Here is a 26802-nt window from a genome sequence, read left to right as displayed (position 1 = left end):
TTGCTCACCATAGATAAAGTAGAAAGAAGGGGTTTAATATAATATTTGGTAAGAAGTCAAGTAGCTTCTAGGTATTATACAGAAAATAAGTTTATAGAGTTGAAAAGAAGGGTGAGAAATTAAAGTTTAAAAAAGCAGGAAAAAATCATAGAGGAAAGACTCAAGGAAATGACGCTTGTTCTTAATATTATTATCTCAGGGCTGACAGATATTTATAAACAAAACTAATCTATAGCTTTTCACATTAATCAAGAAATGGAAAAGACTATCAACCTAATGTCAATGATTAATAGATATTATCATTTGAATATGATAAATAAATCAAAAGGTAGACTGGTCTCAGGGTGGGTTTGTTAGATCAACGTCATTAAGAGCCCAGGCTCCTTTAGCACTTCTTGTCCGCCTCAGTGCATATGTGGTTTTTCCTCATGGTCGCAAGATGGCAACCACAGCACCAGGCATCATCACATTTTCGCAACACGCCATCCAAATTAGGAATCAAGGTGCTGGGGTTAGGGCTGAAGATTGTGGTACTTCCCCTACCTTCTGACAGGGAGAAAAACCTTTCCCAAGCCCTCCATTAGACTTCTCATTATATTTCACTGACCAGGACTGGATTACACACCCACTTGTAGACCAATCAGTGGCAAAGGGAAAAGGGGTTGCCCTGACTGACTAGGGTCAGACATCACTGAACTCCTGGGTACATTATTGTCCAAACTAAATGGAGATACAAAACAGGAGGGGGAGTGACATAGATAAACCAGTAACGTTGTGTGCCACATAGAGGAACAGGGAAATTGATAGGAGAACATCAGGGAATCAGAGAAGTTTTATGAGACATTAGTCTGATAGGTTCCAGACTGTACTGCTCATGTCTGTCAACATGAATGTCTGGCACCAACTTCACACACTGTGGGTGGCCGGTACATATTTTAGATCAAGTGAATATAGAAAGTAGCAAACTGAGTAAGATTTAAACATGTAGAAATATTATGAGGGCCAGGAATCCATGTTGATCTTAGGAAAGTGAGCTTTCTTTATCAGAGAGCCAGGCCGCAATGTTTAACTTTTAGTGAGGCAAGGTAATAATGAAGCTTGGCTCTCCACAACACTGTGTGCTGATGGACAGGGCACATCTAGTCAGAAGATGACCACCAACCAGAAAATGATGTGCACCTATGGGCACACAAAGGATGCCATTTGGGGACAATTAATTAATTCCTTCTACAAATACTTAAGAATTATTTTACGTCAGGCACTGTTCTAGGCACTTGCATTACACTAGTTAACGCAAATCACAATAATTTCATAATTTCCTGTTTTCATGGCTTATTTTCTAGCATAAGAATGAGTGAACTACATAGTAAGTCAGCAGGTGATAGGTGCTTTGAAGAAGAGATAGGACAGAGTAAAAGGGATCAGTAATCCCAGGATGTGTGCTCGAGGTATGTTAAATAGGGGGTCAGGGTAGATCTCACTGAGAAGGTGACATTTGAGCAAAATGTCCTCTGTGTGAAGCGGGGAAGGAGAGAGGCATAAGACTTGTGTGGGAAGAGGGTTTCTCCTATTAGCCTCCCCATTTCATCACTCTACATAGTGAACTACAATGGTAACACATACATGTTACATAATAATACACATTTTAAATGCTTTACTTTTTAAAAATAATAGGTTTTTATTCCATCTGAAGCAACTTCCAAGGCAGATAGTTTTCCAATACCACCATCCAAAAAATTATTCTGGTATAGAATAATTCATCCGACCTTTAAGACCATGAAGGCTCTGTGATGCCAGAATGCTGTAGGAATTTAGGTTTCAACCCTTATTCTGCCTCTAACCAGCTGTGGATATTGGAAAACCATGTGACCTCTTCTGTGCTCAGTTTCCTCTTCTGCAAATGGAAGAAGTTGAATAATTTTCAAGGTGCATCTCAGGTCTAAACTTCTGTGACTCTCAGATAAAGAAATCTGCTTACAGGAGTCTGCAGAATGCTTTCTCACTGGCTCTGGGAGGGCTCCTTGTGCTGTGTAGCCCATCAGGAAAACACTGAAGAGCCACCTAATGGCTTAATGGGCTTTAAAATGGGTGTCTAGGTTTTAATTTTCTCTGATAGCAGATTCCCTGAGGGAAAGTGTACTTTACAGTGGATAATAACTACATAGGATATTTCGATTGCCGCAGGGTATCTTATTTGGAAATCAGTTTTCAGTTACATTCCTCTAGTAATTTTTACTATCAGAACAAAATAAAAGCCCCCAAAGGAATGTTTATACAGAGTTGAAATGTGTTGGAATGTCAGAAGTATCTCTCTAAGAGTTAAGCATCTGTAAATACTTAAAATAGGGTGAAATCACAAATACTGCTACTACTAATCTCTTTCACGTTTGATTAGAGTCCAAAAAGAACAAGCAAAGTCTCCAGGAACACTTTTATATTAAACTGTTAACTCTACGGCCATGTCTAATGACTCAAATTATAAAACAAAGTTGGGTGAAATGCATAATTCACCTATTCAGGCCTACAGTCAGCTCTACACATGTGAAAACAGATCTCGTAGAGGATGTTGAAGGAAATATTTTCCTCTCTGGTAAACTTAAATAGCAATATTATCACATAAAGACTAGGCTACACAATAAAATAAAGTGAGCCATTCTGCCTGAATTTTCAGGATTCAGCTATCCCCACTCTTACCCACACACATCATAGCTTTCATTACACATTCTAGTCTTCTTTGGTTATGGATCAGACATCATGTTACATGTTTTAGTCACATCATCTTATTTAATCTGCTCTACAGCAATAAAAAGTAGCAATTGTTTGCTCTATTACAGGATGGTGGAAACTGAGGTCCTAAGAAAATATGTGTGTGCTATAAACTGCTTTTCCTTCAAACGGCAAGGAACACTGAAGGAAGACAGTCCTTGGTTGTAGACATTCATTCATTCAGGAATTCATGCTCTTCTTAATATATTCAACCCTAAAGAAACCTTTCTACCAATACAGCCCGCTCCCCTCTTCTTAACCAGTTTTCAGTGGAGATGGGAATTTGGAGGAGTGATGAGCTTATTGTGTCTTTTCTTCCTTTATTTGATTACCTCCCTGCCATCTTGCCTTTTCTGGGCTAAATGATAGCACTTCCTTCTGTATCTCTTTGGAAGCATTTTCAAAAAACATCTCTTTAGGAGTGGAATCACAAACGAGAAACAGTATTTTCATAAGGAAGAGTAAAACGAAAGGCTTGCCAGAGCATTTTTACATTAGCACATGACATTTCTAATAATCTACATAGAAGGAATTTTTTTTAGCATCCTCCTAAGTGCCTCTTGAAAACCTCTGTGCCATATGAGATAGCTACTGACTAATTTGTTCTGGCAGAAAAATGAGTTTAGTATTATTGAAAATATGTTTTCTATCACCAGATCTTGTTCAGGTCATTGAGTGAAGGGGAGTAGGATTTATCTCCAATGAAACATTATGGAGAGGAGAGAAATAACATTTGACCTATCCCAACATTAGCAAAATGCAAATCAGTCAATTTTCCATAGGGTGATCTTTTCATGCTTTGGATTTCTGTAGTTGTGCATCAGTCTGAACATTTTAAAGCAAGGTGAATGAAGGGCCCATGAAAGAGACTGTGAATAAGCCACTGTGCAAAGCTAACTTCAAACAGTTTTCAGCTTAGTGACTGAGATAATGCCATTTCTCTAGAGAAGTTCTAAATATACACGAATAATGGATAGCAGTTTACCACAAGCTATGTAGTGCCCTAAACCAGCAGGGGCTGGGCATTGAGTGGAGGAGGATTGCAATTTTGAGGTTGATTAAAGATGCAGTACTGACAGGTTCCAATGGGTGTAGCAGGGTGGGGGAGGGGTCACATCTCATTCTTTTTTCCCTCCCCACTCAGAGGTGTGGGTAGCTGCAGTGTAAACTGCTGATGTGGGTGATTAGGATGTTAAGTGGGAGAAAAGACAGCTCTTCATTATTCTTTTGGAAATAAAGAGGGATAAAATTCAGCAATCATCAAGCCTTTTCATTTCCCTACAATTTGTCGCTGCAGTTAGGAGGCTGGCTTCCTTTCCACAGATGAGATTACTTCCTGCTGACATCAAGTGGGGGTAGGGTGGACCAATGTGTGAAAAAGAAAATTGAGCTCGAAGGGTAGCTTTTGTTTTGATGTTTGCTAGATGTCTTTTCTTGTGTTAAAATTAGACGTATCACCTACTGGCAGGCACAGGATTTTCATGTTGAGAATGCAAGGCAGAGTTCGCTAGATAAATCGGCAGGTGCATAAACCAACTGTCAGTTTTGATAAAGAATTATGACTTCTTGGACTTTGTCTTTAGCTATGCAGAAGCTAAAAATCTGATAATTTAGAATAATGCTTGTGTAAGCTGTGCTGGAGAGTAATACATAGTCGCTTTCATACTAACATAAAGCTCCTTGGTCAAAATTACACCAATAATGCATATTTAATTAGTGTTTATAGATATCTAAAGAGGAAAAAAACCCCACAAAGTTTCCCTCACAGATGACCTTTATCGGGGATGCCTTAGCTGAGTTCCTTCAGATGCCTCAGGGCAAAATTTCAGCCTCAATAAAATGAGATGACATATGGCTGGTTACTTCACAAGATCGCCATCTTTAGATTGAATTTAACTTTTTGTTTCCTCAGAGCTAGAGCTTTATGGAGTTTTTGGGTTTTGGAGGTAGCTTGATGGTACAGTGCCTCAGATTTATAATTTCGAATTAAAATGTGTCCTTCCTATCAATTTTAGAGAAGTAACAAGCTTAATCTGTGGCATTTAATCATTGAAATTTGTTTTGACATTTTTGAAACACAGATCCCAATACTGAGATGTAATTACTTTGCAACAGATTTGCAAGGAAGGTGACAGGCCACAGAAGAACTTCTAAACACAGGCAAAAACCAGACCAGTCCAGTGGGGGAAGGGAAGATAGATCTCATTGTCAAAAAACTCAAAAGTAAATACATGGTTTTCCAGTTGCCTCTGTCTAAGGGTTCACCTTGCACACATTAACTCCTCCCTCTCTCACCATGCTTCGCTTGTTTATCCCTCAGCACTCTTTTGATTTAAGGGGAGAAAACCAATATTAAATGTAAAAGTAAGTTTTCTCACTAACAGCCCAAGGGGCACAGCTGGCTAGGCTGTGCAAGAGCACGTGGCTGTCTCTAGATCTATTGGCTCAGGGCCTATTTCCCAGCTCACAGACCCTGACATGACACTCCAATGTGGTCTGAAGGACAGAGGGCATTTAGAAATGTCCTCGCCTTTTCAGATGTCTTGAGGCCTAGAAAAAAAAATCCATCACAAGGATGAGATTTGTCAACAGGACTCCTCCAGCCAGCTTACCCTCCTGGCTCCCGATGAGGGAGGACTGTCCACAGTTGACCTTGCTAAAGGACAGGATTTAAAAACAGGGAAGCAGGGCGATGATTGGAAGAATCCAAAGCTTGTATTCCAAGCTTCAGATTGTAGTGCAGGTGGCTAGACAAAGACGTGAGAAGAATGGCAGTTTTGGTGTCAGAAAGACCTATGTTTGAATTCCAGTTCTGACACTCAGTAGCTCTTTGATCTTGGACAAATGATTGAACATCTCTATTCTTCTGTTACATCCATTAGAAAATGGAGAATATAATGTCTACCTTCTAGGGTTACAGTGAGGTCTGAATGACATCAGGCGTGATACACTTAGCATGGCTTTGGCTGGTAGTAAGGATTTAATACCTTTTAATTCCTTTCTCTTCTCTCAGCCTTGCCTTTCTTCTTAGCATTGGAAAGAGTTCTATTTATTTATTTATTTTTGATAATGGCTTTTTAACTTAGGTTGTTAAAATGTATGTGTTTTCCCTGAAATGGTGCAACCCAAGTTTACATAATAATAATACTTATTTCATTTTTATTTATTTATTTTTTTGAGATGGAGTGATATGGTTTGGCTGTGTCCCCACCCAAATCTCATCTTGAATTCCCACATGTTGTGGGAGGGACCTGGTGGGAGGTAATCGAATCATGGGGGCAGGTCTTTCCTGTGCTGTTCTTGTGACATGAATAAGTCTCACGAGATCTGATGGTTTTAAAAAGGGGAGTTTCCCTGCACAACCACCCCTCTCTTTGCCTGCCGCCATCCATGTAAGATGTGACTTGCTCCTCCTTGCCTTCCACCATGATTGTGAGCCTTCCCCTGCCACATGGAACTGTAAGTACAATTAAACATCTTTCTTTTGTAAATTGCCCAGTCTCGATTATGTCTTTATCAGCAGCATGAAAACGGACTAATACATGGAGTCTCACTCTGTTGCCCAGGCTGGAGTGCAGTGGCGCAATCTTGGTTCACTGCAACCTCTGCCTCCTGGGTTCTAGAGCTTCTCCTGCCTCAGCCTCCCAAGTAGCTGGGACCACAGGTGTGGGCCACCACACCTGGCTAATTTTTTAAATTTTTAGTAGAGATAAAGTTTCACCATGTTGGCCAGGCTGGTCTCAAACTCCTGACCTCAAGTGATCCGCCTGCCTTGGCCTCCCAAAGTGCTGGGATTACAAGCATGAGACACCGTGCCAGTCTAATAACAATACTTCTTTAAATATCGATCAGGTGTGAACTGTTTCATGACATCTAGAGTATAAGAAATGTCATTTATTTTTATGTTTTTGAAAAAGAATCCAGTTTGAGCTCATACTTGCTGAGTTTGGCAGGAACATTCAAAATCTATAGGTGTAGGGAGGCAAAGAGAAGGGATGGGGAAGCCCCTCCCATTTAGATCATACAGACATGCTAGAGGCTGATTCACTGCATACAAATGGAGAGGGGCCTGATCTCCAGCATTTACACCGCTGTTGCCCTTATTGTTCCTTCACTTACTCAGAGCTGCTGGCTGGGGCCCCTCCTCTGTCTGCTGGCATCCTGTTCCACAGATTCTGCAATGAGAACCCCACCATCCTCCTCCCCAGGGGCAACTGTCAGAATAAATAAGGCTGTGATGTGGTGACAAACAGGTCCTAGATATTAGTTCAGTTGACTCTTGAGAAATGCAGAGGTTAGGGCTGTCAGCCTCCTATGTAGTCAAAAATCCACATATAACTTTTGACTTCTCCAAAACTTAACTACTAATAGCCTACTGTTGATCAGAAAACCTTACGATAACGTAACAATTAATATATTTTGTATGTTAGACATATTATGTACTATATTCTTACAAGAAAGTAAGCTAGAGAAAAGAAAATGTTATTAAGAAAATCATAAGGGCGGCCAGGTGCAGTGGCTCATGCCTGTAATCCCAGCCCTTTGAGAGGCCGAGGCAGGTAGATCACTTGAGGCCAGGAGTTCGAGATGAGCCTGGCCAACATGGTGAAACCCCATCTCTACTAAAAATACAAAAATTAGCCGGGTGTGGTGGCACATGCCTGTAATCCCAGCCACTTGGGAGGCTGAGGCACGAGAATCGCTTGAACCTGGGAGGCGGAGGTTGCAGTGAGCCAAGATTATACCACTGTATTCCAGCCTGGGTGACAAAGTGAGTGAGACTCTGTTTAAAAGAAAAGAAAATTATAAGGGAGAGAAAATGTATTTACTATTCATTAAGTGGAAGTGGATCACCATAAAGGTCTTGATCCTCATTGTCTTCACATTGAATAGGCTGAGGAGGAGAAGAAGGAAGAAGAGGGGTTGGTCCTGATGTCTCAGGGGTGGCAAAACCAGAAGAGGTAGAGGAGGTGGGAGAGAAGGTGGACACACTCAGTGGCACTTTTCTGGAAAAAAATCCTTGTATAAGTGGACTTGTGTAGTTGAAACACATGCGTTCAAGGGTCAACTGTAGTTTAAATCAACAGATGTTTATTTCTTTCCAAGCCTGCCTCTTTCTTTGGAGGGTTGGGGCAAGAGTACACATGGAGGCCCACGTACCATGTGTCTAGTTATGTAACACTTATAAACCAGGGAACAAACTGTTAAATGAAATATACCCTCTTACCTTGAAAAGTATACCTTGATAGCAAGCTAGAAAATCAATTTGAGTTTATAATTCTGAGACTTCCTGAAGTTCTGTGCTGGAACATGGTGATGTAGAGCACTACCTCTACGCCTGTCCTTCTCCTGGACATCCTTCCCTGCACACCCCAGCTCTGTAAGCATGGCCTTTGGCCACCCCTCAGATGGAGGATGACTCCAAGGAGGCTCTGGAAGCCAGCTTGTGGACATTTGGACAAGGAATTCTGAGGTCCTTGTTATCTGGACCATGGAGGAGAATTTGCAAATAATAGAATCCATGAATAACAAGGATCAAGTGTATTTTGTTTTGTTTGCCTGTTTCTTGTCAAAATTTACTGAGAGAAACTAACAATGGGGTGCACCGAAAGAGAAAAAATGGCGTTAACTCTTCCAACTGTCTCAGAGCAAAGGAGCCCAGAATTTAACAACTCAGTGTCAGGTCACTTTTCTTCTGAGAAGGAGAAGGGATAATTCCTTTTTTCTTTTTGCTGATAGATCTCTGGGTGGGGTGGATGGGAACAAACTAAGCCCAGGCAATTTATATCACATTAGTGATCATGGTGTTACATATGGCATAAGACAGGCACTGTATCATTTAGCTAGTGCATTCAGACTCCTTGGCTCAGTAAGGGTGGATAGAGTGGGTGAGTTGTTATGACTTCCATTTTCAGATGAGGAAAGCAAGAAAGATTTAGCCAGGAACTGAGAATAGAGAACAAAGAGACCTGGGGACTGGCCTTCTAGCGCCTTTTCTCTTTCTCACTGCTTGGTGCTTCTAGGTGTAGCTGTCTCAGAATCAAGGGGGAATCCTTTAAACCCATAGCAGCTAACCCAGCAAGAAGTTCTGAGCAGTCTAGCCTGAGCTGCCATGCATTAAAAGCAACATAAGGTTTTATGCAATTGCTTGAGCATTCCTACCAAAAAAATACCTTTTGCCCATTTTACTTGTATTCCTTTATTTGGTGATGTAATCTAGTTCTTGACGTTCTGGAAAACCCTTCAGAGGCTATAGAATCACTTTTCTAGATAACCCACTTTGGATCATGCAAGTCTTCATAGGCACAATATGAGTGAGGACAGCACCTGCACTAACCACTATTTCCATTAGAAGAAAATAAAATAAAACCTAAACAAGAGAAAAAGAAGAGACTCCAAATACTGTTTCACCCAAGGACGTTTCGTTACACTCTGTTTGTCATTTGCAAATGTCTTTCCTTCAGCCAACGAATGATCTGCTTGCTATGGGCTAGACATTGTGTTGATGGCTACACATACAATTTCATCAAATCCTCAGATCAGCCTTGTAGGGTTGGTGATGTTTTCTTCCCATACATGAGAAGGCTAAGACTTGGAGAGGTTAATTAACACAGCAAAGGTCACACAGCTAATGAGTGGTTGAGCTGGGATTCAGATCCCCTCCGTCTACTCCTAGGGCCATGCCCTTAATCAGATACTATCCCGAGCACATTGGCAGGTGCATCATAATATCAAAATATACCTCGCAGGGCTGATGTGAAAATTAAGAGATTATATATATGAAAACTGTTGGGCAAACCACAAAATCCTTCCAAAGGTTCGCTGTGATTATTTCTCTTGGTTTTACACAGGGCTTGCTCAGCTGTCCTTAGTGGCCATGTCTATATTAATCCCATAATTTATCCTTAAACCACCGAAGTCTTATTTGCCTGGCTTTTTCCATAGCCGAAGGGAAACTGAAAATATGCCTTTTGTAAGAAAGCCTTAACACCTGCTGCTAAAGGGCGCTAAACCATCTGGATCGTCAAAGGGGTATAGGCTCACTTACAAAAGACATAGATTAATTTGGACATTGTTTCCCTACATAAACCAGGCATAAGGAGGCAAGCAACCCAGGGAAGGATAATCATGCTGAGAGTGGAAGCACTTATTAGAAATAATTACCATGTAATTATCCACAACTTCCCTGGAGTCTGTAGCCTGTGGCTAGTCTTAGGAGGTGCCCCTTCCTTATCAAGTACAAGAAGACTGAAGCACTTCAATAAGTTGATCAGGGCATGTGCCTGTGTCTTATAGTTTGGTTACCGCCACCTGGGCCTACTTCTCACTTAATGAAGCCTTCAGTGCTTATAGCTAAGGTGCAGAACAGCTGTAGACTTTCTTCAGCTGGATCCACCACACACCCCTCCCTTTTTTAATAGCACAGTGTTGTTTTGCAAGTGTGTGGGTGTGACACATCTGGCTTCTTTCCTTAAGAAAAGTGTTTATTGAACAATTAATTGTGGCGCATGGGGGCTGTGATATTTCTCTTTTCGCTGTGCCTCTGAGCTGTGTTTCCACGCTGCGAGGCGGCCCACTGAAGATCAGTAATAACACTGTAAAGGAACAATGGCTATAGAAGCCTTGACAAGTGCAGGGAGAGACCTAGACACTTCCGAGAGGGGCATGATTGCCTACAAGATTAATCAATTCTCCTTGTTTCCATTCCAGCTCCACATTTGTCTTGGTGGCAGCAGCTGCAAATGTAAAATCAAACCTACACACTTAGACAATTGGAATTGTATTTACCTGATCAAGATGTGTAAATGATCTGTTCTCTGTGTCTTCTTAACTGGAATTTAAGGAGCACAGCAAAGCTCCGGCTATAGGTCAGTGAGAGGCATCCTTTTGTGTGGTGTCCAGATACAATTTAGTTATCTTGGATAGACAGTTGGAAAGAACTGCAGTCACAGCCTAGAATCTTGATTGTCATGATCACCATTATTATTGTTATAGCTGTCATTTATTGAGCCTTTATATATGACAAGCACTTTATATGTACTCCTATCTCATTTCTTCCTCTTAATAACACTGCAGATAGCTAATAGTGTTTTTATCATGTACAGATGAGAAAACTGAGATTAAGTAACTTGCTTATGGTCATTGGTGCAAGGTTCTAGATTTGAACTGGGTCTGACCCATGCTCTGAACCACTAGGGCTTAACAATCCCAAACCTCGCTAGAATATGCAAGTGTAGAGAACACAAGGGCTTGTGATTGACATGACAGTTTTAAATCTTTGTTTTCAAGAAAGCCAATCAGAGAAGAAGGCTTAACGAATCTCTTTGCAAACCGATTTGTTGGCCCACCTTTGATTATTCTCAGTACAAGAAAAGGGTTAAAAATATCTCTTGCAGCAGTGAAGTGGCCTTATTTTGAAAATGAGTCTTCGTAGAAGTAATCAGGCTAAAATGAGGTCATTAGAGCGGGCCCTAATCCAATGTCATTGGTGTCCTCGTAAGTAGGTGAAATTAGGACACAGAGACAGACATATGGAGGAAAGACACTGTGAAAAGACACAGAGAGAAAGCCGCGGAAGGCTGAAGCAGACGGTGGATTGATGCTGCCACAAGCCAAGGAACACCTGGGGCTACCAGAACCTAGAAGAGGCGAGGAAGGATCCTTCCCCTCCAGGTTTCAGAGGGAACCCGGCCCTGCTGGCACTTTAATTTCAGACTTGTAGCCTCCAGAACTATGACATAATAAATTTCTACTGTTTATAGCCACTCAGTCACAACCTCCCTGGAAAACACATACTCCTGTTCTATTCTGTTCTGTACTGTTTTGTTTTATTTTATTCTCTTTCTTTAAGAAAATGGATTTCCAGGCTGGGCACGGTGGCTTACACCTGTAATCCCAGTACTTTGAGCGGCCAAGGCAGGTGGATAACTTGCAGTCAGGAGTTCGAGACCAGCCTGGCCAATATGGTCAAACCCTGTGTCTACTACAAATACAAAAAATTAGCTGGCCGTAGTGGCGGGCGCTTATACTCCCAGCTTACTCGGGAGGCTGAGGCAGGGGAATCGCTTTAACCCGGGAGGTGGAGGTTGCAGTTAGCTGAGATTGCGACATTGCACTCCAGCCGGGGCGGTACAGTAAGACTGCATCTCAAAAAAAAAAAGAGAAACAGATTTCCCAATCTACTAATTTTGAACAACATCAGTCTCTAGAGCTCAGCATTCACGCCCTTTCCAAGCTGGCTCCAGTCTAATTTTCTAACCTCAGTATTAGTTAACCCCCGACCCACCCTGAACACGCCTGGTGTCGCACAGTCCATCTGTCTGAGAGCACAGCATCAACCTGAGTGCAGGTGGCCTGCTCATTGCCTGTGCTGCCACCTTTTCCCTCAGTGGCTATTCATTTTTTAATGTCCAACTTCAAGTCACCTCCTCTGACAAGATTCCCCTGGCTCTTCGAGCAGAGTCATTTGGTCCCTGTCCTCTGTTCCCCCCATACGCTTTATCAGCCCCAGTTACAGCACTTACATTGTATGATGGGATCAATCTCTGTGTCCCCTTCATCCCCTCCCCACAACTAAACTTCAAGTTCCTTAAAGAAGACTATCTTTTTCCTTGTTTTTTCTTTTTAATCAAGTGTCTAGCACAGAACCTGACACACGACAAATCCAAATACAGGGTACCCCAAAAAGGTTAGTGCAGTTTTAAGCTTTAATAACTTCTTAAGTTGAAATGTTACAAACTTACAAAACTCATTTGAACATTTACTTCTTTTGACTCTGTTTTAATTATTTTAATAAATGTAATTGTAATTTTCTTTTCTGGTTAATGTATGCCATATTTCACTCAGGGGAACTGAAACAAAAATGAAAATTAAAATGTGTTATTCAACACTCTTCACAGAGATAAATAGTGTTAAATTAACTTTCAAACGGTGTTCTTATAAGTTGCAGCATTTATAGCCTTGAGGTTATTAAAACTGCAGGAAGACTTTTGGGACACCCTGTTTTTGAATAAATACGCTACAGTATGACTCATCCTGTGTTTACTGTAAAATTCAGTTTAATTCTTAAGTGGTTCCATGTGGGCATAGGTATTGTTTGGCCAGTAGTTGTCCTTATACTTAGACCCAAGGAGCCCTCGTCCAGGGCCCACACTTTAGAAGGCAAATTCCAAATTCCCTCCCCAAATGGCACTGAGCCTCCTTCAGGGGTCTGCACACCAGCAGCGGTGTTGTCTGCTAATGTCTGTACTCCCATGGGCGAACATTGCTGACTCTGGTGTTCATACTCTTGAGCCCAAGAGGTGGCTGGGGACAGCTGCTTCTGGGAAGCTGGACTGAGCTTCCACCAATGGACTAGAGCCCTGTGGGAAGAGAGGAGGTGGCTGCAGACCAGGAACTAGAAACCACTTCTCCCTGCACCATCATATTTAAGTGCAGATCATCCATAGTTTCAATCTGGCCTTTCATGTCAATTCCCAAGGCATATTCGTCTAGGTAGGAAGGTAGAACTTATTGTATTTAATCATTTGTTAACTTCGTGTATAACTTTTAAATATTTAGGTATCTGGCATACAAATCTCTGTCTGTACTTTTGCCCTGGGTCCTGCAAATATTAAAGGTGGGCTGATTTTGGCCTTAAAAAATTATTTTGCCACAAACCGATTTTTCTCCGTAAAGAGGTAGGTGGGTAGGAAGTACTTCCAAATAGAAGGTATGATAGCAAAGAATGACTGCAGTCACTGAGCACATACTCTGTGCGGGGTGATTTACACATCGTTTTTTCAGTTAGTCCTCACAGCAACCCAATAAAGTAGGTACTTAGGAAAAAAGATATTCAGTGACATGAGTTTGTTCCAGCTCATAAAACTAGTGCTTTAGTTAGCCTTAGTTGCATAACAAACTACGCGAAACTGAAAGTGGCATAAAACAATTTTTTCCCCTGACTGTCAGGTTGGCTAGGCTGCTCTGCTGCGGGTTTCCCTGGGCTCACTCCTGCAGCTAGCTGTGAGGAGATGGAGGTTGGCCGGGGACAGTGCAGAAGATTCCCCATGGCCTCTCCCACTTGTCTGGCAGTTGATGCTGCTGTTGCTGATAATGATGACCTTCCTTTATTTTGTGTTATCTACTTGCCATTGCAACCGCCTTGCCTTTTTTAGTTCTTGCTCCCGTACTGTCTGGCTCAATGCCCAGCACCTGGTGATGGTTAATAATACGCACTCAACTCACTTAAAAGCAATGTGACCCTGGATGGGTTACTTAACCTCACTTAGTTTGTGTTCCCCACTTGCAAAATGGGTATAATGATACAGAACACATCAGGTGGCTCTGAGACTCCAGCGCAGTGATTCAGGAGAGTGCTTGGCAGGACAGTGGCACTTGGTGCGCGCTTACTGCTAGTGCAGCTGGAATGCAGACCATCAGTGAATGTGTGTTGCCTTTTTAAACAGTGGGAATCAAACATGACTCGCTTTCCAAATGTAAATCCTGGGCTTGCAAGTAAGTCCTACAGTGCAGAAATAATTTCAAAATACAGGGTTGAAATTCTAAGATAGCAGATTTTAAAAAGTGGGGGCGCCTGTAGTCCCAGCTACTGGGGACGCTGAGGCAGGAGAATGGCGTGAACCCGGGAGGTGGAGCTTGCAGTGAGCTGAGATCCGGCCACTGCACTCCAGCCTGGGCAACAGAGCGAGACTCTGTCTCAAAAAAAAAAAAAATTAAAAATAAAATAAAATAAAATAAAAAGTGGGAGACAAAATCAGAATAAAACAAAGGGACAAACCAACCTGAATTGCACCGCAGCCGACGATCTTTATTAATTTTTAAGTTTCCACCCAGCATGGGAAGCGCTGACTTGGTGCGGACAGGTTTCTGGGACCAGGAGGTGGGGACACGACGTACCTTTTGCCCTCTAGGTCTGGGTCATGTGAGCCTAAAGGAGCGCTTAAAGGCTGGAGTTCTGCAGGGTCCTCATGACTGGGTGGGGCTGCCTCACTTCTGCCTGACTTGGGAAGCGCTGCAAGCACAACCGGCTGGGGTCCTTGCGTACCGCGGCTCTGGGAGGAGCACCGGCTGCGCCGCGTAAGTGCTGCCTTCCCCGCGTGGGTCGTGCCGGCTCAGCGGGACAGGTCCTCGCCTCGGTCCCTCGGACGTAGGGAGCGCGGGACAGGTGATCTCAAAAGCCCTCAGCACCAACAGGGGACAAAGCGCCGCATGGGTGAGACTGGAATGGGGTGGTTGTGGCCGAGTCAAAGTTTTCAAGTTGGAGCATTGGCGATGCACTGCGTGCGCCCAGCCAAGGGAATACTCTTGAAAGTTCCTGGCATAACTGTCGCACCCAGCGTTCTTCCAGGCTAGAAGGCGCTTCCTACTGCAGGAGCTCCTCTGGGGAAGTGCGAAGCTGTGGGGTCCTCTACCGCTCTTAGCGCTGGAGGGTGGCGAGTGCAGGACACTTTCTCTTACTACCTCAACGCGTCTTTTGGGGATGTGTTGATTTCGTAGGTGCTCAGAAGCAGGAGAGGCGGAAAATGCCTTCTATTTGAACGTGCCCAAAGCAGGGAAACTTGGCTTCAGCCTAGGAAGGAAAACACATAGGAAGACTTTTATTCTTGGAATGTAGGATTAGGAGAAACCAAGGGCACAGGAGACAGGTGGAAGCAGCTCCCTGCGACGTGTAGATCAGCTTGGTGATACAGAAGCAAAAGGACTTTGAAATATTTATGGATTTAAATCCCAGCTCTGGCCTTGGCTAGTTAGTGACCTTGGGCAAATTATTTAAGCCTACTAAACCTCAGTCTTGCCATCTGAAAGATGGAGATAATAAGTTTTTCTTTTTAAATACTTGTTTTATTGGAAATAGAAATAACATATAGAAAATGCCTCCCTAGCGCGGGACTTGGCTTTTCAGCTAAGTGTAATTTTCCTCATCAGTTATGATTGATGATGAAGTCTATGGTGAAGACAGAACAAAATAATGTTTAAAACTCTGGCCATATAATGACTGTGGCAACGCATGACCCGTGTGCAGTCACCTTTGAGCCTCCCACCTTCTCTGCAACCCCAGTGGGTCCCAAGAAAGGTGCTTGGGTTTTGGAGCTGGACAATTCTGTGCAATTCCTGATTCTAGTATTCACTACTTGGATGACATCAGGGACGTTACTTACCTTCCACAGCCTCAGTTTTGGCTTCAGTAAATGAAAAAGGAGCCTCTCAGTACTTGCCTTTCCCTTCCCCGCTTAAATGTTCAACTCCTTTTTTTTTTTTTTTCCTTTCTTTGATTTGGGATGAGTAAGAACAAAGATGTAAGCAGAAATAAAAGTCCACCGAGAATACATTTTATTAGTTTGATAAATAACGTTTAAGAAAGTTGTCCAAAAGGAGAATTGGAGCACTTTGGAAAAGTACACTGCACTGACTTAGTTGGCATCTGAAAGTCTGCATGGTTGTCAAGACCCTTTGACTAATTGGGCATTCTAGATGTGTACCTCATGCTATCTAAGTACAGGGGAAACCCTTTATAATGTAGTGTCAGTGTTCTTAACACGGTGTTGTTTTATTAATCTTTTATAGGAGTTGTTTGGGAGGGGCAGTTGGTCCCTCAGTTTATATAAATCCAGTTTATAAATCACTTTATAGTGGGATTCTACTAACCTGAGAAATAGGTGGGTTTTAACTGACAGTTTGAATGACTTAGAAGAGTATGTTAAGAAAGTCCGCTGGGTCTACCAGTTCACCCCCCACAAAAAATAAAAACAAGAAGCAAGTGATATAACAATTTTAAAAAATGAGTTTGTTTTTGTTTTGGGGAGCATCTAGTTTGTCAGAGGAAACATTGAGTGTTGAATACTACCCCGGGATGCACAGAACTAAGGCAATGAGAGGGGAGGAACTCAGTTGTTGCCTCAGGTATCATCAGATATCTGTTTATTATCACCCAAATACTCAAGGTAAATAAGTAATGACCCATTCTTCCTTTTTTTGAGATAAGAGTCTCATTTTGTCACCCAAGCTGGAGTGCAGTGGCACCATCTCGGGCTCACTGCAACCTCCATCTCCCGGGTTCAAGCGATTCTGGTGCCTCAGCCTCCTGAGTAGCCAGAATTACAGGTGTACACCACCGTGCCTGGCTAAGTTTTGTATCTTTGGTGGAGATGGGGTTTTGCCATGTTGTCCAGGCTGATCTCGAACTCCCGATCTCAAGTGATCCTCCCACCTCAGCCTTCCAAAGTGCTGGGATTACAGGCATGAGCCACTGTGTCTGGCCAGTGACCCCTTCTTAATAGGAAGTATGGTTCACTAAAGATCAAACATGATTGTTTTAGTTTAACATTTCCAATGGCTTTATAGTGTGGGATTTCTTTGACTGAACTAAGAACATTTAAAAGAAGTAGGCAAGCTTCTCAGAATTAGAAAGATACCTCTAGAACAATGACTCATTAACATCTATATTGACTTGGGAGAGAGGTAAGCTGGCCAAAAGCTAAGAACTGTACTTTCCTGGTAAAAACAGTAATGGAGTTTGAACTTTTATACTATATTTGCAAGCTCAAAGATGTAAGCCTTAATAGACAGTTTACAAGACAGCTATTACAGCGTGTCTGAACTGAAACCAGGGTATTGAGATTTCTCTGCCTACAGAGATATTATAGGTATAACCTTGAACATGAAATCACATGCTTTCATTGCTTTAAGTCAGACCCTGGAGTGCAGGACAGGGTGGTGGTGGTGAAAGAGGGGGAAGGATTGTGTCCTTACATCTTGGAGCCTGAAAAAGCAAATTCTTTGTAGCTTATCTTTCCAATACAGTCGCAACTTATCTCCTAACTTTTTATGTCTAGTCTGATTCTAGTTATTGGTTGTCTTTAAATTGCTTAGAGTTGTCTACAGGTCAAAATATTTACTTAGAACCCTGAGGCTAAGCCCTTCCTCCTTTCCTTTTTGAGACTGTGTGTCCCATTACCCCTTTCAGAAAGACTGCTTGACATGTCTTTTTGTACTGTATGATTCTTGGGAGACAATGTAACCCAGTTCCCAACTGATTCATTTTCTCATTTATTTATTCATTTAACTAATGTTTTTCCCAGTGTTTGATTATGAAAAGGTTTAAACTTTCAGAAAAGTCAAAAAAATGTTGCAATCTAGAATCTGCCTATACTCTATTATTGATTAGAAGCCAGGGTATTGATTTCAATTGATTAATCAACTGGCATTGATTAGTTCCTACCCTTTGCCTGGAGGTTTGCTAAGCAAAGCCATAAAAACATAAAAGGCAGGATAGGGTTAGGGAACAAGGAGAGTTTTGATTTGGCAGAGCACAGGCTTAGAGTTTGTGAAGGGATCATGTAACTTTGGTTTGAAAAGTTAACGTTGGAGTTGTACGGTAGAGGACATTACATTTCATCGTAGGAAGTTTATACTTTATCCTGGTTGCAGGTGGGAGCCATTGAAGGCATGGGAGGAAGGGAGTGCCTTGTGTTTTAGAAAGCTCATTGCAGTATCAGCGTTAGGCTAAGTTGGAGGGAAAAGGACTGCAAGTCTGAGAGATGTGTTAGGAAGCTTTGTAAATGTCTCGGGGCAAGTAAGGGTTTAACTGTGGATAGAACAGAGAAAAAAGGAAGTAGAATAGCACTTGGTGACAGATTTGACTTGAGGACTTCTGGTTTCAGAACTCAGGCGTCTGCAATAATAAGGGAGCATCATTAAGAATCTGGAAGTTGCTGGGTGTGGTGGCTCACGCTTGTAATCCCAGCACTTTGGGAGGCCGAGGCAGGCGGATCACCTGAGGTCAGGAGTTCGAGACCAGCCTAGCCAACATGGTAAAACCCTGTGTCTACTAAAAATACGAAAATTAGCCAGGCGTGGTGGTGCATGCCTGTAATCCCAGATACTCAGGAGGCTGAGGCAGGAGAATCACTGGAACCCAGGAGCAGAGGCTCCAGTGAGCCGAGATTGCGCCACTGTACTCCAGCCTGGGCAACAGAGCAAGACTCTGTCTCAAAAAAAAAAGCATTTGCAAGTCATAGAAGGAGGAAGTTTGAGGAGAATGATGATGTCCTGTTATAGAGTCAGTGGGTTTGAGGGACTGATTGGTTATCCTTGTGGAGGTGACAGTTGACAGTGGTGATAACAGTCCTGAAACGCCCAATAGCAGTGTCAGGACTGAACAAACATTTGGACTAGTGATTAATACTCAAGGGGTGGTTGAATGGGAATGTACGGAAGAAGAAAAAAGAAGGACAAGATCTTGAAGAAAATCTGAATATATGGAGTTCTTGGAACAAAAATAAATACAGGTGTTCAATGATCTGTTAGTATTTTAATGCCTGTTTATCTACAGTGTTATTGTAGCTGTAGTTCTCCTTAATAATGGACCACAGTCTCTAACTAGAAGACCATATCCACACTAGTAAAATGAAGTAAGTCCTTCCTTTTCCCATTCTGGGAAGTGCAGGGGGTAAGGTGAGGCAGAGGAAAGAAAAAGAGAAAGTTAAATAATTTTTTTAATATAGGACTTTTAGAGCGTACAATGCTTTTTCCAGGTAACCCACTTCCAGATCAGAAGCCAGGTAATTTAATGAACTTGTCTATCTTTTCACAAGGCAACAGCTCCCCCCCTTTTTTTTTTTTTTTTTTTGAGACGGAGCCTCACTCTGTTGTCCAGGCTGGAGTGCAGTGGCGCAATCTCAGCTGTGGCGCAATCTCGGCTCACTGCAACCTCTGCCTCCTGGGTTCAAGCGATTCTCCTGCCTCAACCTCCTGAGTAGCTGGTACTCAGTAGCTGGTACTACGGTCGCGTACCACCACGCCTGGCTAATTTTTGTGTGTTTAGTAGAGACGGGGTTTTACCATGTTGGTCAGGATGGTCTCCATCTCCTGACCTCATGATTCACCCGTCTCGGCCTCCCAAAATGCTGGGATTACAGGCATGAGCCACAATGCCCGGCCAAGGTACAGAGTTTTTAAGTGGCAGAAACCACATTTGAAGCTGTGAAGGCATACTTTGTTTTTTTATTTTTTATTTTTATTTTTGGAAATGGAGTCTTGCCCTGTCACCCAGGCTGGAGTGCAGTGGGGCGATCTCGGCTCACTACAACTCCGCCTCCTGGGTTCGAGTGATTCTCTTGCCTCACCTTCCCGAATAACTGGGACTACTGGCATGTGCCACCATGCCCAGCTAAGTTTTGTATTTTTAGTAGAGACAAGGTTTCACTATGTTGGCCAGGCTGGTCTGCAACTCCTGACCTCGTGGTCTGCCCACCTCGGCATCTCAAATTGTTGGGATTACAGGCATCAGCCACCACTCTCAGTCTGAGGGCATATTTTAAATCTGTCATGCTATTCCCACTGGACTGCATTGCCTTCCTATATGCTACTGACTGTATGCTAGGCACTGTATTAGGCGTTTGCACATGTAGGCTCCTTACTGTGGCCCCTCTGTTTTGGGAAGATGATCAGCAAGGAAGCCCAAAGCACATTGCACAATTGGTTATTGCACAATTGGTGGGATGTCTGCCCTCTGATCGTGCCTTGTTTTCACCCAACTTCTTGAACTCTACAGGAAGGGCCAACCCCTCTCAGAAATGCCAGCCCCTAAAGCTGGTACAAAGGTCATGCAACCTTCCTACTTCCCTGAGTTCAACAATCACTTCATTCATTCTCCTTAAGATCATACCTTCAATCCCTGGCTGATTTAAGGGTAAAATGGAGAAAAGCTCTGTTTTCACTTGTGTGTTTGTTTTACCCCATCAATCTTCTGCCTTCCCTCATTGTCCCACAGTTGTGCCTGTCTAAGGTCACTTTTTGCTTTTTTCTTATTTTCCTTCCCTGGCGAGTCTTTGGAGAGAAGGTGCGATAGAATGTGGAGCCTAGAGCAAGATTAGCCCCATTGGACTCTGTAAGCCGTAAGAATGACGCTGCTTCCTCAATGCTTTTTTCCCAAAGTTAGAAGTAGCAAGTTGTATAGTGAGTAATAGGATTTGCATTGTAAATGGGGTCATCCTCCAGTGAGGACTTTACTAAATGCAGTGTTTATTTGTAATGGGGCACAGAACTGCATTCCTCATGCTTTATGACAATATTTAGGGTTTACTGGTTTTCATGCATGTCTCTCTTTGCTAGAATGAGGGCTCCTTGAAGGTAGATGCTGTCCCCTTTTCATCTTTACTCCAGAAGTTTTAGCAAAGTTTCTCACCCTTTACTGTATGGCTAGAAAATCTCTAAAGAGTTGAGATCTGTTAAAGGAGAGAAAACTGTTTGTATAGAAGAGTGTGGGTAGAAGCCTGTATGTTTATTTGTTTGATTTGAGACGAGGTCTTGCCACATTGCATAGGCTGGTCTTAAACTCCTAGGCTCAAATAATCCTCCTGCCTCGGCCTCCTAAAGTGCTGGGATTACAGGCATGAGCCACCGTGCCCAGCCGAGGCCTGCATGTTTGAATGGATCAAGAAATGTGATTGTTTAGTGCTGAGGGAGGGTAGGTAGGTTGCAGGGAAAGGCCTGGCTAGGGAAAAGCTCATATGCTCCTAAGTCCAGCAATAAGAAATGTAGAATGTGAAATAAAGATGAAGCCATTCTGAGTCGTATGCAGACCCTAGGAAATATCTCCTTATATTTGACACAAGGGGAAATGGCAGCCATAGCTAATTCTGAAAACGAGAAATGTTCCTGCCTGGGTTACTTGATGAAGAATATTATTAGCAATCAGCAAGTCAAGTGGAAATAATTCGTTTTGTTTTGTTTTCTCCCCTTCTAACTATTGGCGTGTTGGTGGAATTAACTTGCCTGGCAGGAGAATGAACTGCCTGTGCCGTTGGGAACCAGGAGCTTTCTGAGCTGGCAGACCGCACAATCCATGTGAAACCATGACTCTTTCCACCGTTCTTGTGTACACATGTGTGTGAACATTGGTGTCTGCAAAATCTGAGACTTTTGTTTCAGAGAAAATTTGCTGGAAGCCACTGATTTAGAATTTTGTTGACAGGATTTTTTAAAAATCCGTGCTCAAAAAAGATGTAATTTAATCAGTTTTGTAGCCCCCCCCCAAAAAAAAACAGCCTTTCTTAGGCTTTTTAGGTTGTCTTACGAACACTGACAGAAATGTGTAGGTTCAGGGCACCCAGAGCAGGTGTGGAAGTTCTTTCATTACAGTAGCCTGCGTGAATCATTGCTGTGACTCAAAGCCTGAAGCAGTTTTAGCCTGATCTCCTTGGCTGCATTTTTAGAATCTTAGACATTCCAAGCTGAGAGGAATTTTGGGAATTATATAGTCCATCTAATCCCCAGAATTTACAAATGAAGGAACTGAAGTCCAAGGGGAGAAGTGAATTGGCTTGCCCAAGGATATACCTGTCGGTGAAGTGAAGGCTGCAACTTTTGACCTTGTACATTCAGGAATTGTGGCAGAGCCTTTCCTGCTCATCTTAGAATGAAATGTACTATAGGGAGCCTGCAGCCATCCTCTGTGGTCTGGCTTTATTGTCTCTTTTCTCTCTGTTTTTTAGTTTCCTTCTGCCTTTTCTAAGTGTACCTTTCAAGTGGGATGGAAGTTGAAACCCACTAAGCAGAGAATATGAGAAATACATGTATAATGACACAAAGTTAGGTTTGTTAGCATTATGTGCAGCAAAGGAGGACACATACCCTAGGGATGGGAGAAGCTGGAAGAGGCCTCTGAAAGGTTTGGCCTTGTGCTGAATGAGTGAAAGGAGGGATCAGGGAAGAGGTACCCACTGGATTAGCTGCTGCCAAGTGCCCATGGCAGCTTAGGAACTTAGACTCTCAGCAGTCGCTGTTCAGGAGATGGGTGGGGCAAAGGGCTATCATTGGTAAGAATACAGCAGTTGCTCAGAAAAAAGGACTGTCCATCATATTGCAGCTGCAGAGTGGCCTTGGGTATATAGAAATATTGTTAATGTTCTGTTGGGAGCATCTTAGACTGATTAGCAGCAGAGCTGATTTTCACTCTCAGGGATTTGGGTCTCTCTCTTTCTCGGTTAATGGCACCATCATCCACCCACCCAGCCATCTAAGTCACATCTGGGATCATCCTAGATTCTTTGTTCTATTTCAACTCTAATATATAATCACAAGTTTCTTCCAGTTTTACTTTCTTCTTCTTCTTCTTCTTCTTCTTCTTCTTCTTCTTCTTCTTCTTCTTCTTCTTCTTCTTCTTCTTCTTCTTCTTCTTCTTCTTCCTCTTTATTATTATTATTATTATTATTTGGAGACAGAGTCTCCCTCTGTCATCCAGGCTGGAGTGTTGTTATTATTATTATTATTATTATTATTATTATTATTTGGAGACAGAGTCTCCCTCTGTCGTCCAGGCTGGAGTGCAGCAGTGTGGTCTTGGCTCACTGCAACCTCAGCCTCTAGGGTTAGAGTGATCCTCCTGCCTCAGCCTCCTGAGTAGCTAGGATTATGGGCACATACCACCAAGCCTGGCTAATTTTTGTATTTTTAGTAGAGACAGGGTTTTGGCATGTTGGCCAGGCTGGTCTGGAATTCCTGACCTCAGATGATCTACCCACCTTGGCCTCCCAAAGTGCTGGGATTACAGGCGTGAGCCACTGCTCCCAGTCAACCTTCTAATTATTTTTAAGTCTGCCCTCACCACGCTGTTATTACTAGTTTCCTGCCCTAGTTCGAACTCCCATCATCTTTATTCTAGGTTATTGTGAAACATATTAACTGGCCTTCCTGCCTTCTGTCTTTCTGGCTTAAGTCCATCCTTACATGGATGTCCGTAGTACTCTTCAAATTGTCAAGCCCTTCAGTAGTTCCTAGTCACGAGAGGATAAAGATTCTTAACCTATCTAGAAAACTCTCTCTGATCGGCTCTCTACTGACTTCTCTAGATTCCATCCTATTTCTCCTCTTCCTACTTAGGCTTTTCTCCTGCCTCTGTATTGGTTATCTATTGCTGCATAACAAATTTTTAAACGTTATAAATTCCATGACCTGCCAAAATAGTGATATAGGCGTTAAGAAGAAATTATTTAGGCAGATAGTGAGGGTACAGGAGTCCTCGGTAAGGTTTTCCTTTTAATGAAAAGCAGACCCCATATCATTTTCTTTTCTAACAAAGAGCAGCCTGCCTATAAAATTGAGCTACACACATAGACAAGTAAGCTGGAAGCTTGCACGAGTGAATGCCGGCAGTTGTGCCAATAGGAAAAGGCTACCTGGACTAGGCATGTTCAAAATGGCAGCTCCATCTTCCCTTTTCCTTTCCAACCACGTCTGCAGTAGGGAGCAGACAGTAGTGCTTTCTAAGTGGAAAGCCCATTTGCACAATAAGGTTAGGGTGAGGTGGCCAGCTTCCCTGCATGCTATGTAAACGTTAAACTGGTCCAGCCAATCTGTGAGCCAATCTATGTCTATATAAATCAGATACCACCCCCTCAAGCCTGTCTATAAAATCCGGTGCACTCCACGGAGGGCCAGATTTCCCATTCAGATGCCCCTCTCTCTTGCAAGAGAGAGCTGTTCTCCTTTTCCTTTGGCCTATTAAACCTCCACTCCTAAACTCACTCCTTGTGCGTGTCCATGTCCTTAATCTTGGTGTGAGATGGCAAACCCCAGGTATTTACCCCAGACAGTTATGTCACCTCAATAGGAGACACAGCAGCACATGAGGGAAGTATAGAGGGATTCATTTAATTAGGAGTTAAAGTCAAGGTTGGAAACTAGTTTGGAGGTTTGCAGTAGTCCAGACAAGTGAAAATAAAGAACTGGATTAGGCCATGAGAGTAGATTTAGAGAGGTGAAGGTGAATTTGAAAAACATCTAGGAGATTCAGTTGGTGATTGATTGGCTGTGGGAATGCAGGGCCAGAGAAAAATGGATAGATCAAGAATACATCCTGGATTTCTGGCTTTAGTACTTGAGTTGATGGGAGTATTTCCAACCAAGATGAAAAATAGGGAAGTAAGGACAAGTTTAGGGAAGGAGATAATAAGTTTAGTTTTTGAGTTCTTCTTAACTACTTTTGATTTTTGTCAATATAATAAAAGTAATGTTATAATTCTCATGATAAAACATTTTAGTCTTCTTCTCCACCCCTCCCCATCCTTCTCTTATCTCTGAGACCTCCTCTCATACTTCTACCTATTTGTTCTAACCTTTAATTCCAAATTTCCAAGTAATCTGCCTAATCTGTTTCTTGATTTATTGGTTTTAGAGTTACACTTTTTATTTGAGGTGTTTTCTATTGACTTATTCAACAAGGTGAGAATTTACCACTTTTACATACCTTACCTCCTGACTTTCCTACCCTCCAACCTGTCCAAATGGTGATATAATTTTTCTCTTTTGCTAAATCAATATCTAATGTTTACCTTAGTATGTAAATATTGCTCACTGCTGAGCCAAGTAGTATACTATAATTGCAGTCCATGTCTTGTACAGTTTTATTTTCATCAACTTAAAAATTGCCTCTTTGCATTGTTCTGTTTTCTCTATCACTCTTATAACTTCTGTCCAAACTTGCTGACAGAACTGTAATATCCTTATTGATATGATTTTTTACAAAAGCTCATGCAGTAGTCAGTTATAGATACATTTCTTCCTTGAGGACATCTCATGTGGACCCCCCCTCTGTCTTACTGCTCCATTATGCACTGGTGGCTCTTTAGATATAACTGTTATTCTGTGATTTCACTTCCCCTCTTCAGTCCTAGTTCCCCTGTTACGGGGCTTCCATGTCTTCCTCTTTCTTGGTTTACATCCTTGCTTTGGTGGACCACATTTGCCAGTAGCTTTCTGAGAAGTGGTATATGAAAAACATTAAAAAAAAAAAAAAAAAAAAAAAACTGGCTGGTTCCCAAGCTGTATATTAGGTGAAAAAAAATTAAATTAAAAATCAAAATCAAAATCTAGCTGGGTGTGGTAGCTCACACCTGTAATAGCAGCACTCTGGGAGGCTAAGGTGGGAGGATTGCTTGAGCCCACAAGCTAGAAGCTGAAGTGAGCTGTGATTGCAGCATTGTACTGCCACTGCAGCCTAGGTGACAGACTGAGACCCTATCTCTAAAAAAATAAAAATAAACAAATACATAAATAAATCTGATATATTTCTGAATATTTATTTAATTCTCATGATTGATAGAGGCTGGGCGTGGTGGCTCATGCCTATAATCCCAGCACTTTGGGAGGCTGAGGTGGGTGGATCACAAAGTCAGGAGTTCGAGATCAGCCTGACCAACATGGTGAAACCCCGTCTCTACTAAAAATACAAAAAAATTAGTTGGGCATGGTGGCGTGCACCTGTAATCCCAGCTACTCAGGAGGCTGAGGCAGGAGAATAGCTTGAACATGGGAGGTAGAGGTTGTGGTGAGCCAAGATCGCGCCACTGCACTCCAGCCTGGGTGACAGAGCAAGACTCCGTCTCAAAAAAAAAAACCACAATAAACAAAAAATTAATGCAATTTTGGCTCTTGATTCTTTTTATGTGATACCATTCTCTTTCTCTCTTCTTCTCTGGAAAGTTTCTAATAGTCACTTTATTTCTGAAATGTGTTCTTCATCTTTTCATTTCTTGATCCAGGAACTTGATGGTTCCTTTAAATCTGAAAAATCATATCTATACCTCTGCAGATATTTTTGCACTATTTCTTTGATAATTTCTTACCCTGATTTTTTTTTTTTTTTCTGAGACAAGGTCTCTCTCTGTCATCTAGGCTGGAGTGCAGTGGTATGATCATGGCTCACTGGAGACTTGACCTCCTGGGGCCCAAGTGATCCTCCCACTTCAGCTCCCCAAGTAACTGGGATCACAGGTGTGTGCCACCATGTCTGGCTAATTTTGTAGACTTTTTTTGTAGAAATGAAATTTCATTATGTTGCCTAGGCTGGTCTCGAACTTCTGGGCTCAAGCTATCTTTCTGCCTTGGTCTCCCAAAGTTCTGGGATTACAGGCATGAGCCACCTGATCTCCCCTGAATTTTATCTGCCATCTTTTTCTGGAACTTCCATTAGTCAGATATTGATCTTCTGGAACCAATCTTCTAATTTCCTTATCTTTTTTCTCCCTATTTTTA

The 26802-nt window shown here is 42.3% G+C and overlaps 1 protein-coding gene across 7 annotated transcripts in view; it reads left to right on the top strand.

Moving 5' to 3' along the window:
- The window catches only part of CPVL (carboxypeptidase vitellogenic like), a 205656-nt gene that overhangs the window by 34377 nt on the left and 144477 nt on the right, over positions 1-26802 (top strand). Inside the window, exon 1 of one of the 7 annotated variants that reach the window (XM_050783203.1) lies at positions 14620-14932. The exons of 4 other annotated variants lie outside the window; for them this stretch is intronic. The gene's annotated coding sequence lies outside the window, so the exon portion shown is untranslated. Of the gene's footprint in view, positions 1-14619; positions 14981-26802 lie in introns of those variants that run through there. 2 more of the 7 variants (XM_050783199.1, XM_050783204.1) reach the window with 2 other exon arrangements.

This window comes from Macaca thibetana, chromosome 3 (genome assembly GCF_024542745.1).
Source record: "Macaca thibetana thibetana isolate TM-01 chromosome 3, ASM2454274v1, whole genome shotgun sequence".
Classification (NCBI taxonomy): Eukaryota; Metazoa; Chordata; class Mammalia; order Primates; family Cercopithecidae; genus Macaca; species Macaca thibetana.
Note: the sequence above shows the minus strand (reverse complement) of the source record. Positions and strands in the feature narration are given on the sequence as shown.